This window comes from Rattus norvegicus, chromosome 4, assembly GCF_021556685.1.
Source record: "Rattus norvegicus strain SHRSP/BbbUtx chromosome 4, alternate assembly SHRSP_T2T, whole genome shotgun sequence".
Classification (NCBI taxonomy): Eukaryota; Metazoa; Chordata; class Mammalia; order Rodentia; family Muridae; genus Rattus; species Rattus norvegicus.
The window spans coordinates 179,472,405-179,486,339 of record NC_141537.1 but is presented as its reverse complement, the minus strand read 5'-3'; the positions used below and the strand labels follow the sequence as shown (position 1 = coordinate 179,486,339).

At 43.2% G+C, this 13,935-nt stretch overlaps 1 protein-coding gene across 33 annotated transcripts in view; it reads left to right on the top strand.

The window, feature by feature from the left end:
* Sox5 (SRY-box transcription factor 5) overlaps positions 1-13,935 on the top strand; it is a 955,418-nt gene that overhangs the window by 350,473 nt on the left and 591,010 nt on the right. For all 33 annotated transcript variants that reach the window (XR_015685240.1, XR_015685246.1, XR_015685248.1 and 30 more), the window contains one exon: positions 3,634-3,699. The gene's annotated coding sequence lies outside the window, so the exon portion shown is untranslated. The remainder of the gene's footprint in view (positions 1-3,633; positions 3,700-13,935) is intronic.

Below are 13,935 nucleotides of genomic sequence, written 5' to 3'. Positions count from 1 at the left end.
CTAGGGCTCGAGAATGCTTTTGACTGCTGTGTAGGGCTTAGATCTAAAAGGGATGAACGGGTGCCAGAGTGTGTGCTGTGTAGGAGAAAGGGTTGTAAGAGCATGAGACGCCACGCAGGTCGCTTTAGAATATGTGCCGTATTTAAATAGCGCATGATTTACATATAAGGTCTGTGACCTCGCTGAATAGCCTTTTGTTACTAGGACAGTGACAGGAGTGCCGAGATAGTTTAGATTAGCACAAGGAAATCCTAGAGTTGATATTGTGGTATGTCATCGCTTACCCTTTGACCCCTGTCTACACTGCACATGCACGCCTGTGTGTGGGTTGGTTATGAGGCACAGAGACAGAGCGTCTGCCTGGTAGCCCACACTGATATTTTTAGAACATTAATGTTTTGTAATAAAATTACTGTAAAGAACTTTGAGGCCGCGAGTCCTGTGATTTTGTACTTGAAGATGGTGCCTTACAAAGCACTGCCATTTTTCTTGGACAAATGATCTCTTTCTCCCTTTCCTCCTCCTCCTCCTTCTCCTCCTCCTCTTCCTCCTCCTTCTCCTTCTTCCTCTCTCTCTCTCTCTCTCTCTCTCTCTCTCTCTCTCTCTCTCTCTCTCTCTCCAAGACACATTGTTAGATATTTAGACACATCCCCCTTCCATATTATCAATAACTTTGAAGTAATAGACATCCCACACATATATCTCAGAATGAGATCATACGTGAATGTCTATAACGTTGCTACTATCCATGCCCAGGATACTTCTTCTTCTTCTTAAACACATTTATGACTTCTACCAGGTATCTTATCATCCCCTTCCAACTTGTGAAATATCAACCAAAACTCATTCTACTTTGAGGCAATCTGTAATGGAGTATTTCTGTCTGTTTGGTAACCTACTCTTATCAGTCCTGGGAAATGCAAGCATTTGCCTTGAGATCACTTGGAGAGCAAGCTGAGGCCTCACTCAGAAGGAAAAATTGCCAAGGGGAGAATTTTTCTCTGTGCAGAGTTTAATCTAGGAACAGTTGTACACATCACCCCTACCCTAAATGTTTTTCTAACTCTTTTTAGGTCTGTTTTTAGGTATGCTGGGATATGTTGCATTTTTTATAAAAAAAATAGGATCGTTTTTTGTCAATTTGTACGAAAGAGTTGGAGTTTTTGGTATTTTTTTAAGTCGAATCTATAGATAAATTGGTGGAAATTTTCTTTTTAAGAGTATTGTTTGCTGGGGCTGGGGACTTAGCTCAGTGGTAGAGCGCTTACCTAGGAAGCGCAAGGCCCTGGGTTCGGTCCCCAGCTCCGAAAAAAAAAGAACCAAAAAAAAAAAAAAAAGAGTATTGTTTGCTTATGCGTGTATATGGGATGTCTTTCCAGCCTTTTAGTTTAAGTTTGTTTAATATGTTTTCAGTTTGTAACATACAAATCATTTCCCAGTATTAAATTTATACCCATGACGTTCTCTCCTCTGCTTTTATACGTGGAATTATTTTCTTCAGTTTTATTTCCAGAATTATTTACAGCTGGTATATGAATATATGTTCCTTTCCTACAGAAGGTCAAGTAGCCTCACTTCATACACATCAGTCACTTATCACGTCGGCCTTGTGATAATTTAGTGACTTGAGATTTTCTAAATAAAACATTGTTTACAAAAAAGGGGACAGTTTAACTTCTTCCTTCCCATCTTGAAGCTTCTTCTTTCTTCTTTCCTTGGGTTGCCGAGTGTCACCTCTAATCCTGTGTCACGGGACCATGGTGTGATCAGATTTCTTTGTCTCAGTCCCAAACTTAGGGGAGGCACATAGTTCACATGGTTCACTGTTGAATACTGTGCACACACACACACGCACACACACACACACACACACACATGCATATATGCGTGTGTGTGCATACAGACATATATATACAATATATACATACATGTATACACATACACACAAAAACACACACATATATGAGTGTGTTTGTCCAAAAAGGGTGCTCTCACAATCTATCAGAATGACTGTATAACAATGTTGTTTACTTTATTGGAATGTTACTTCTTATATTATTTGATGTTTAGACAGCAGAATAAGTTTTCCTCCCTGGAGTCAACACCGCAGGATTATGATATATAATTATTCTTTGAAGTCAAGGTATTTTGGAATAATTTTAGAAATTCAGGAATCCCTTTGAACCACTTACTTTTTCTGAAATATGAAGATTAACAAAATCAATAATGAAAGGCATAAGTGATCTGCCCTCTCTTCATACCTGAACTTGATACATCAGGAGCAATGTTCTAGCCCTGAACAAAAGTATTACTTTACATATTATTTTTAAATTTCTTCCCAGCGCTTGGGAGGCAGAGGCAGGCAGATGTCTGAGTTCGAGGCCAGCCTGATCTACAGAGTGAGTTCCAGGACAACCAAGGATACACAGAGAATCCCTGTCTCAAAAAAATTAAAACTCGTTTTCTTTAACATTTCTGAAGACATAATCTTCCTGGTGTGATGAATTCTCAATGGGAAAACTGTGAACAACTTTACCTTGTTTAATTTAATGTCTATACTATCAAAAGTGTTTAAACACTAGGATTGGTCACTTGGGGGTGGCTAGGCTTAAAACACCCAGGGGAACTGTCACTTAATGTGACACCACAGTAATTATCTCTCACAATAATATGACACCATGGTAATATTTCCTCCAAAATATATCTTGCATCTTTAGCTTCATGATAGGTTTAGAAGACTCGTGGGGATGGGTAGTGTGACTTAATACGAATTGGGTGTTTCTGCTTTCCTTAAGCTCTCTCTCACTTCTTAGCCTAGACATTCTTTCTTGTACTTCCTGTCCTGGAGTGGCCAGAGCTGAGCTGTACCATGTGCTAGTAAACACTTACTTATTAAGTGTGAGTGCCTAGCAGGATGACTTACCCAGAGTTCTGTGGCAATGAGAATATTTATAGCATACCTCAAGTTAACGATGACAGCCTGTAACATGATCATACTTACTCATTGCAATAAGACCAAGCCCAGGAGCCCCACAAGACACACAAACACATATGCATATATATGCACATGTATGCCTATATGTGTACATGTCTGCATGTATGTGGACATGTATGCATGTATGTGGACATGTATGCATGTGTGTGCACATGTGTGCATGTGTGTGCACAGGTATGCAGGCATGTGCACATGTGCATGTGTGTGCATGTATGCATGTATGTGCACATGTGTGCATGTATGTGCACATATGTGCATGTATGTGCATATACACATGTGCCCATGAGGCTCAGATCATACCGTGAAGTACAGTGACTTAAGTGTCACATTTCTAAGATAGCTAATTGCCAGTTTACACTTCCAGCATGGCTATCTTTTGAAATGTCACCTGCAAAGGGTTCTGCAGTTATTTCTTATGGATTATCCATTACCAGTCACTAAATGGCCACAGTTCAATGATTCCATCACTGGCTATCAATTGGGTCTAGAGGAAAAATAAGACTCCCGAAAATCTGTTCTAAAATGTCGTCATAGAGATGTTGCTCGACTGACTTCGTAGTGTCTGAAGTCTCAGGGCTGAAGTGTTTGAAACTGCTCTCGGATTAACCCACTCTTGCTGTTTCTTTTCTGTTTTTCAGTGTTACCAGAACAGAGAGCGCCGAGGATATCCGGAAGTAGGAGAGACTGACCCGGAGGCTCCCCAGGTCAGGCCAGACATTACTCTTATTGGTCATTATTTTCTGTCAGTAGTTCTGCTCTCAACCGTCTTGATGCTTGTTTCTTGTGAGTGCTAAGCTGGCATTCTTTCACAGTTTCTGGTCATAGCCCCCTCTCATGTGTCTGAGGCCCAGCATTTGGTCAGCTGATTCGTAGGGTTTGAATGTGAAAAGGCAAGTTAAAGAAGCTTTAGTGAATGGAATGAATTTTGAAGCCTACTAAGATGAGTAGATAGTCTGATTGTGGTTGTTCTTTTTATTAACATATCTTAAAATGAAGACTTTTTGATGTGTTTCCCAGAATTCAACCCTCGAAATACATGAAACGTTAAATTATGTAACTGTAGTGGCGGAAGCCCAGTGCTAGGGGCACCAGCCTTGGGTCCTCTGCAGCATGCTCTCCCTTGAGGTCTACCAGAAGGCTTTGGATGCTCTTCAGAGTTAACCCTTTGCTAGTAGTGGTTTTTGGTTACTTGAAGCTGAACATCGCGTGGGAAGGGAAGGTTAATGGAATACTTTTCTATACAAATTGGAAGTTGTGGATAGTCAGAGTCTGCTGGGAAAAAGCCCCTGTGGGTATTTGGCTGTTGGTCAGTCCTTACTGAATGGAAGCTTGTGGCATCATCTGCCCCGAGGCATGATGGGAGGAAGATGAACAGGTGTTCATCTTCTGGTTCTTTCAGTTGTCTTAAACAATGATTTCAACCCTGGCTGCTCTAGTCTAGCTACTTAGAAGATGCTCTCTGTGGTTCCCTATGGTCTAAGTCCACTAAGGGAGTTTAGCACAAGGCCCACCTGCCTCTGCACGTGCTTTACCAGAGAGAGGGTTTTCTGCATTTGTCACACGATGAAATTAATGCCTTTGTGCTCTGTCTGACCACACCTCTTCAAGGAAAATGGTTGCTTATGTATGATCTGAGCTTCTGGTTCCGTATGGGTGCTTAGTGGATTTTGTTATTTCCAAACATTGGCTGTAGAGAGTGGACAGGTTTTTATTGCCCGTGCCATGAAAGAGTCTCACATTTTGGTTGAAAGTAATTTGAGGAATATCTTGATGTTATCCATATGCTAAATAATGTTCTCGCCTAGATTAAATATGAGTTCCACAAAACACTATGTTTAAAATGATATATCCGTTGGGTTTATGAATGGATCTGACCTGGTCCTGCAGAGTTGAGAACCACATTTGCAAGGGCTTTCAGAAGGAGTGTTCTATCGATAAACCTATCCCAGTTTTCCCTTTACAAAAACCACCAAGAAGAACACCCAAATCAACCACATACAAGATAAAAGTGGTAAATGTTCTTGGTATCCAGATATTATATAAATCAAAGCTTGTAGAATTTTCCATCCATAATTCTTTTTTCTCTTGAGAAATTTCTGTGAAATTCCAGGTACGTAGGTATATAAATCAAGCATCTGCTGATAATAAATTATAATGAAATTTATTTTAGGCCATCTCCTTAGTACGCATACAACTCTGCCATTCATTAAAGCTGAAAGCAAACGTCGTGCACTAGGGGACCGGCAAGCTTATTTATTTTTTTTACATAATGAATTAAATCCTGGCTGAACATTTGATACTACAGGACGTCTTCAGTGGTTCTTCAGAGTTGATCAATAGTTTGGTTTCATAATGGACCATTCTAAAACTGCCACTTTATATAAATATGTATTTTAAAAGTATATTTAAGGCTATTCCAGAAATTCATGGAAATTAAAAAAAAAAAAAAGCACTGCACAATACAAAGAGGCAGCCAGTTTGATTCTTACTTGTCGTGATGGTTGGAAAAATACTGAAAGCTTTTCCCATAATCAAAACTTTGTTTGTGTAGAAGCAGAAAACTTGTATACACGGCGAAAGTGTTGCAATTCATAGCATCTAGTAGCCTGGAGAGTGTGAGATGTGGTACTGAGGACAGTGTCGGCTGTGGTGATGGCGCACAGTGCTCGGTGCAGCAGTGGGCTCAGAACCAAGGCTGCAGTGAAGCCACATAATGCAGCCTGGGTAAGCACATCCAGGGACAGCTCAGGTACCTTCTGGTCTTGCCTGTAACGGATGCTTTGTCCCGCAAGGTCTGGAACCTTCCGCTGTAACCAAACCTTCCCATCTCCCAGCTTAAGAAGCTGAGATAAAGATAGGGACCTCGTGCAGTCGTTGGGGATTTTCTTGTTTGAAGCAAAATCAGGCAGGAAGCAGGAAGCAGGAAGCAGGAAGCAGGAAGCAGGAAGCAGGAAGCAGGAAGCAGGAAGCCGGAAGCCGGAAGCCGGAAGCAGGAAGCACGGTATCTTTAAAGGTAGACAGAGCCTCCGCGAAGCTACACACGTGACAACCGTAAACCATCAGACTGACAGCGTCCGTGTGTCACCTGGATGCGGCCGAGAAGTCATCCTTACAAGCTACAGAACACAAACCAAGCTGCACACTGAGCCCCATGCCCCATCAAGATTGGCACAGCCAGGACTACAGTTGTGCAAGGAACGTAACTAATGTGTTTCACCTCAGATTATGCTGATATTTGTAAAGGATCCAGAGCTTTTGTTCTGGGACATCATATTTTATCAAGTGTTGTTTCTCTAGAGATGTTCTAGATAAATAGATGATTTTTCTACCAGTTCATTGTAAGAAAAAGCTATTTTATAGAAATATAAGCGAAAAATTAATACATAGCAAATATATAAAAAGCACACATTAAAACTATAAATAATATACATTAAATATGTAAGACTATATTATGTATCTTATGTATGTATATACATAGATATATGGGATAAGTAATGAGTAGGAAAATAAAACAGAAAAAATAATGAAGGGAGATTACACTGCCTCTGTGATTTAAACAAAGCAAAACAGAGCACAGAGACGTACCCAGAGAGAAGAAAAGCCCTCGGGCTCACAGGAAAGCTTCGCCTTCAGTTGGAAGAGCAGATATGGGTCCTGTGCTTAGGGAGTTGGTGATATTGTGAGAGTTGAGGGCGGGCAGAGAGGTACCAGACTGACCAGGACAGTGACAGTGACAGTGACGCGTCCTCACACAGCTGGCAGCTCGCCAGGACTGTGACTCTTACCAGGTCAGGGCTCTCACGCAGAACTAGCGGTTTCAGTGGACAAGATGTATCTCACGCTGCACACCTTTAATGTATGCAACAGGCAGCCCGCATGGCTCCGAAATGTTCTTACGATCGTGTATGAATTGTGTGAAAACAGACTCAGGCAAGTGCCGGGGAGGGTGGCCTCGTCTTGTCAGAGCCCTGAGAATGATTTTCCTTTCTGTGTCTTTAATGTGGGGAATTCTTTGGAATCTGAGCCACGCTACTTGTTATAACAACTTGTTTCATAAAAGAAAATTCAGCTATGATAAGTAACATCTAGAGTTGTGAGCATCTGAGGAATTGCTCTGCACATCTGAAATTTACAGTTGCTTACCCTTTATCGTTTTGACCAAAGCCGTAGAGCTTTGTGGAAATCCACCAAAGCTTTTGAATTTTATATTGTATTTGAAAAGGGGCTTTTGTTTGAAAATTAACATCAAGGTTTCATTATAGTTGACGTGTGATCTACACGACTGTTTGTGAAAAGGAAAAATGGGGCAGGTTTATTCTTTCCTTTTTTAAATAAGGACATGGTTTAGCAGGAATTAGAGAGCATGGATCATGGAAGCTACCCTGAAGTTCACCAGCTGGGCGAATAGAGGCCGTTAATCTGTATTTACCACCAGATGATCAAACACACCAAACATGCAGGCTTGTTTTGGTCTCTGTATTGTCTCTCGCATTTGTTAAGCTACCGTGTCCATAGTGAGAGACAGGCATTGCGTGAAGGAATTGCCTTCCTTAGTCACAACTGTTGATCTGGCAAATGAGGAAGAAAGGCTATTATTTCAGGTAAATAACAGAGGAAAACATCCAGGCCTGCCTTCGGAAAAATTGTTAGCTTGGAGACAATGTTATCGAGACTTAGAAAGCCGAGTAATTTCTGCCATTATCTCTCCTCTCCTGTGATGAATCGAGGTGATGAGGAAAGGTGACTGGGGGATGGGTGAGCCCTCTCTTGGTGATCGGTTCTCAGCCATCAGAAGACTCCAGCAGGGATTCTCCACAAATTTAAAATCAGTATAGTAAGAAATGATTACACATTATAATTATGTAAGTCCTAGATTTCTATTATATATAGAGATATAAATATAGTTTTTCCTCACATAGTGAAATATATTTCAGAAATGATTACAGATTATAAGTAAATGATTTGAGCCCTAGATTTCTATTACACAGATATAAGCATAAATATATTTTCCTTACATATTGAAATACATGTACATATATATGACTAATTTTATTTTCTTTCCATCAAAATTCTTAGTTCCTCTAAATTCTTTATCTTTTAGTATGAAGAATTAAAATCACTGTTAGGGTTAAACAGAGAAGTAGGTAGAATATTTAATATTGTTTTTATATTATTCCTGCAGAATACAGTTTCTCAGTTGTGACAGTTCTGGAGAGATTCAAACCTGTCTTGCCCGGATGTTGAAGAAGGTTGAGTGTCAGTGGCTCAGTCCCACATCCTCTGGTCGCACGGTGCTTGACCTGCCCTTGTGGTGTTTAGTTTCTCCCTTTTTGATAGAAACTACCTCCATTGTTCAGATCCTCAGAACTTCTCATCTCAAATACTTTTCTTTTTTAATTTTAGTTCTTACTTTATACAAGGTCTCCCTAAAGTTTTAATTTTTCTTAAAGATTTACTTATTTTTAACTTATGCGTATGTTTTTCCTGCATGTATAGTCTGTGCACTATGTGCATGCAGTGCCTGTGGAGGCCAGGAGAGGGCGCTGGGTCCCCGACAACTGGAGTTGAACTGTCATGCAGGTTCTGGGAACAGAACCTGGGTCCTCTCCAAGAGCATCCAGGGTTTGAAACCACTGAGCCTTCTTCGGGAGCCTTAACTCACCCTTGCTCTCTTTTCCTCAAATTCCTCCCTCAGCAGGGCAAAGGCCACTTCCAGCACACTGTTAAATGCTGCACCTAAAAGAGTTCTCTTTAGTCCTTAATTTTCTTATATTTAGCTCTCGGAATAATTCAACGGCACAGCCCCATTCTTTCGCTTCTCACTGAGAACGAGTCTGTCCTTCTAGCGCGATTCTCAAAGAGCCTTTAGCTGTAGCGTGTGCTGAACGGATTCACCTTGGAGAGGGAACACAAATTAATGATCCTTACGTGGAGCACTTCGTGAACTATGTGGGAGAGCCTCACTTCCCAACCGTTCACAGGTGACAGAGGAGGTGCCGTAGAGAAGGGCGTGTGAGCTGGACTTGGAAGGAGGCGAACAGCTTTGTTCCTCATTGGTGTTAGGGGCTGGGAGGGTTGCTGAGTATGCGATGAGGGTTCTGGTGTCCTGCTGTAGCTGTAGTCGCTGTGACTGTAGTCCGTATACATTTAGGATGCACAGAAAGACGAGCTGCATGCAGCTCTTGGGGAACCCTGAACCTTCATCCTTCTCAGATTTGGCGTGCCTCTCCTCTGAAAAAGGGTGTGGTAGAGCAGGGCTGTGCATCGGATGAGGGATCACTCGGCATTGACATGCGAGTGAGTGACTGAGTACGAGTACTGAGTGCATGGACTCGGTGTTGACGCAAGGTTGTTTGACATCGGAGGGACTGTGAGATAGAAGAGTGGAGACCTGTGCGTTGTCAGGAGGAAGCAGAAAGGTATGGGTGAAGCTAACACCTTCCGGGGACAGACAGCAGACACACCAGGAAATGGACTCTGTCAACAGGGATTACTGGGATTAAACAGTAACTGGCAGTTTTCACTGACGGACATCTGAAGTCAGACCATAATGCTCACAGAGAAGGGGATCCAGAAAAGGAGTTGTGTTTTAAGTTGAGTTATTTTTGGAGGAAGGGGAGTGCATTGTTCTGGAGTCTTTCTGCATAGGGGTGACACTCTTCCCAAAGATTCCGGAAACCAGCATGGAGATAGGGGATATAATCGAAAGATTTTAAGGTTTTCGGTGGCTCCTGCCTCCACAGTGCGGGGAAGGCAGTGCGGGTTGAGGGAGTCCTGTGAGTGAGCAGAGTTCTGACCCCCGTGTAGATGTGACAGCTCACAGGGAACAGTGACTGACAGTGGGTACTCCCTGGGCTTCAACCGGAGCTCTTTCACAAAGTGTGATCCCAGCACGTGCTCTGGTTTTTTTTCTAAAAATTTCATTTATTTGCCTTAAAATTTTGCATAGTGCCTGCCCTAGACATGTACAGGAGGAGTAAGGAAGCACAAAGCCCGATTGATCGACTTGCTGGGGTTTAATCATTTCCAGATTATGAAAAGTTTTTGGAAGGACTGAGACCCATTGGCACATGTATCCATCCACACACTCATCCACACAGTCATCCATCTACTCATCCACACACTCATCCACACACTCATCCACACAGTCATCCATCTACTCATCCACACACTCATCCACACACTCATCCACACACTCATCCACACACTCATCTACACACTCATCTACACACTCATCCACACACTCATCTACACACTCATCCACACACTCATCTACACACTCATCCACACACTCATCCATCCACTCATCCACATACTCATTCACATACTCATCCATCCACTCATCCACACACTCATCCACACACTGATCCATCCACTCATCCACACAGTCATCCACACACTGATCCATCCACTCATCCACACACTCATCCACACACTCATCCACACACTCACCCACACACTCATCTACACACTCATCCACACACTCATCCATCTACTCATCCACACACTCATCCACACACTCATCCACACACTCATCTACACACTCATCCACACACTCATCCATCTACTCATCCACACACTCATCCACACACTGATCCATCCACTCATCCACACACTTATTCACATACTCATCCATCCACTCATTCACACACTCATCCACACTCATCCACACACTCATCCACACACTCATCTGCTCCCCAACTCATTTGTTGATTCACTCACTTGCTCACACATACGCTCACCCTCCATCCACACACCCATTTGTATGCAGCGAGTGCCAACCTAAACCACTCTCCTAGAAGTGCTGAGGGTTCCTTAATCATATGTCCTGACTGCAGATTTCATTGCTTCCGTGGGGCATAGCTTTCTCACAAGTTGCTGGTTCAAGATCAGCTGCTGCAGACTCTGCCCATGTTACAGATTCACTGTATTCATCTCAGAAGGGGCGATCCCATCCTGAGCGTGGCTGGGTTAAACCTACGAAGTGGTAGCCAGCACTGCTCATACTCTTCCTTCTGGGGAAGGCTCACTCTTGCTAGTCTTTTTTTCATACATGTCCTGTCAAATTGCGAGCTTGGGAAAGATTTAAATGAATCTCTTCACAGTAGTTAAACGCAGCAATGTTCTAGAGATCTGCCCAGCCAAACCAAGAGCCCATGGTGCCCCAGAAGTGTTTGGGCAGAAATGCAAGTTAGGAGAGTGGAGCCCTGGGCATCCCTGGCTAGTAAGTGAGTGCTTGCCTGGGGTGTCCCCAGGAACAGGAGCTGACACAGGTGTTCAGCATGGTTGCCTGTGGCTACTCCACCAGGAGAGGTGGGAGGGCTCTTAACACTGCTGTTTTGTGGTGTTAGGAATATCTGGCAAGTGGTGAGCCTGGCTCTATGTTTCTCTGGGGGAAATAAAAGCCACGGGGAATCACTGGTGTGACCTTCTGCTGGGTAGCTGGCACACAGGCACGCCGCAGGAAACCCCTCTGTTGTCACTCAGTGAACAGGAGCAAGTCAGGTGCTTCTGGATGCTCTCCGTTTAAGGAGTATGGAGCAGAAAAGTATGCCTAATTCCCAGCGGTGAAGCTTAACACCAACTGATATGTTTATAATGGGATTTGGGGGTGGCAGGGGCGGGGGCAGGTTGAGGAAGGAGCTTCTTTGGTTCTGTGAGCACAATTATAAGCTTCCGTATTTACGTCTGACCCGCCGTACTGAAATGCTGTCACTAGCGTCATTAGCAAGCAAAGTGTTGATAACATAGTCAAATGCACAGCAGAGTTCTGGCTCTTAGGTGTCTGGACTAACTCCCAATATTAGGAATAGGAGTCAGACTGCCATCACTTTTCCCGGGCTAACAGACGCCCTGCCACTAGCAGTCTGAAGGCAATTTTATTGAAATACACAGCCCTGCTGAGATGCTCTCCACAGAGAAATAAAGAAGGCAGAAAAGAAGCCTTTGTTTTAAAGTAATTATTTAAACCACGCATTACAGGTAATTTTCTTTTGCCGGGAAAGCAAATGCTACCAGAGCTGCCACACCAATCGGGTGACACTCAGACACTGAGATATTGTCACTTTAAAGAGCCAAGGCAGCGTTTGATTTTACCTTAAGTGTAAACAGAGCAAATTGGATCCAGGTATCACACACATGTGTCTTGCAGCTGATAGAATGTTTTGGGCTAAGCAATGTGATGCTCTCCTGGAGTGGTATGGAACTGGAACACACGGGCCGCAGAGTTCTGGATGCACAGACTCGACCCCAAGCACAGGTTAGACCAGGAGGACCAAGGATGTCTTTTTGTATTAGACTTTAAAAGAACCTGCTGATAGCATGCTTACGTGTAAACCACAGGGGTTTAATAAAGGTGTGTGTGTGTATGAGTGTGTGTGTGTGAGAGTGTGTGTGTGAGTGTGTGTATATGTGTGTGAGTGTGTGTGAGTGTGTATGTGTGTGTATGTGTGTGAGTGTGTATATGTGTTTGTGAGTGTGTGAGTGCGTGTGTGAGTGTGTATATGTGTGTGAGTGTGAGTGTGCGCGTGTGTGTGCGTGTGTGTATGTGTGTGTATATGTGTGTGAGTGTGTGTGAGTGTGTATGTGTGTGTGAATGTGTGTATGTGTGAGTGTGAGTGTGTATGAGTGTGTGTATGTGTGTGTGAGTGAGTGTGTGTGTGTGTGTGTGTGTGTGTGTGTGTGTGTGTGTGTGTGTGTGTAGCCATAGCTTTGCTGGCCCGGACAATAAAAGTCTCAGAAAACTTTTCATGATTACTCAGGGTCCATTCAGTCCACTGCTTTTTCTTTGCTTCTTGGAGTGGCACATTAGCACGGGTGGACTCTTACCAGCACCCTTGCTAGACATCTTGCAGGCAGAGTTAGACTTTCTCTCTCGGGAGATCCCACAGGTGTCAGGGAGACTTGTTCTGCACTGCCATCCAGGGGGAGTGAATCAGCACATGTCAGGGTGCCACAGCCCTCAGTTCCAACCCCACTGAGACCCGGCTCCTTCATCATGATCTGCCTGTTTATCCAAGGAGTTTTGTCTCCCCTGAGTTTTGTGTCCTTGACTCTAGCGTAGAAGTAAAAACGAAACTAGCCCCCTGTGCTGGTGAAATGGATGGAGTTGGCATCTGAACACTTGTGGGGTGGTATCTTACAAGACCATACTCTGGAAGCAGGGGATTTATTTTAATCAGTTATTAACAAAATCTTATTGGAGATATGTATACGTTGAGGGTAGTGCTGGCAGTTGAGATAAACACATCGATTAATGTATGATCTCCACTTCAGAGTGAAAAAGGCTGACACGAGACAGACACTTAAGCAAATAACTCATCCCTGCACGCCATTCTTGTTTTATGGGGGAAGATCTTAGAGATATAAATGAGGTGCAATTTAATCTTGTCCATGGGGGGAAAATCACTGAGAAGCCTTGCTTTGTGTCGTTCTAAAGAGAACATTCTGTGCATCCTATCCCAAGTGGTATACCAGGGCCAACCATTACTTCTGCCATGAGTAATTTTCCCAGACGCTTGTACGTTGTTCTTAATTTTTTTTTCTTAAATGTTATCTCCATGGACAGGAAGAAACATTAAGTGTTAATTAACCACTCATATGATACTTTCTTCTGCCTCTCCTAAAACACCTTGCGGGAGAGCAGAGCTCACAGCGTGGATCCTCAGACGTTGCTGAGGGCAACAGGCATTGGAACCACACTAGGTGGAGGAATGTTAGGTAGCCAGCAAATCTTCACCCCGTTTGGGGTGCACAGGACACCATGTTCCCAGCAATTGTGGAGAAGAACGAGAAGGCGTCAGTGCCACCAAGAGCTGTTTGTACTTTGGAGTTTAATGTTAAAAATAAAACAAATAGGCATGTGGCTAGGGCTTAGTGCCCAGGACACATCAAAGTTGTCGGTTCAATCCCCGGTACTGCCCATCAACCAAACAATCAAC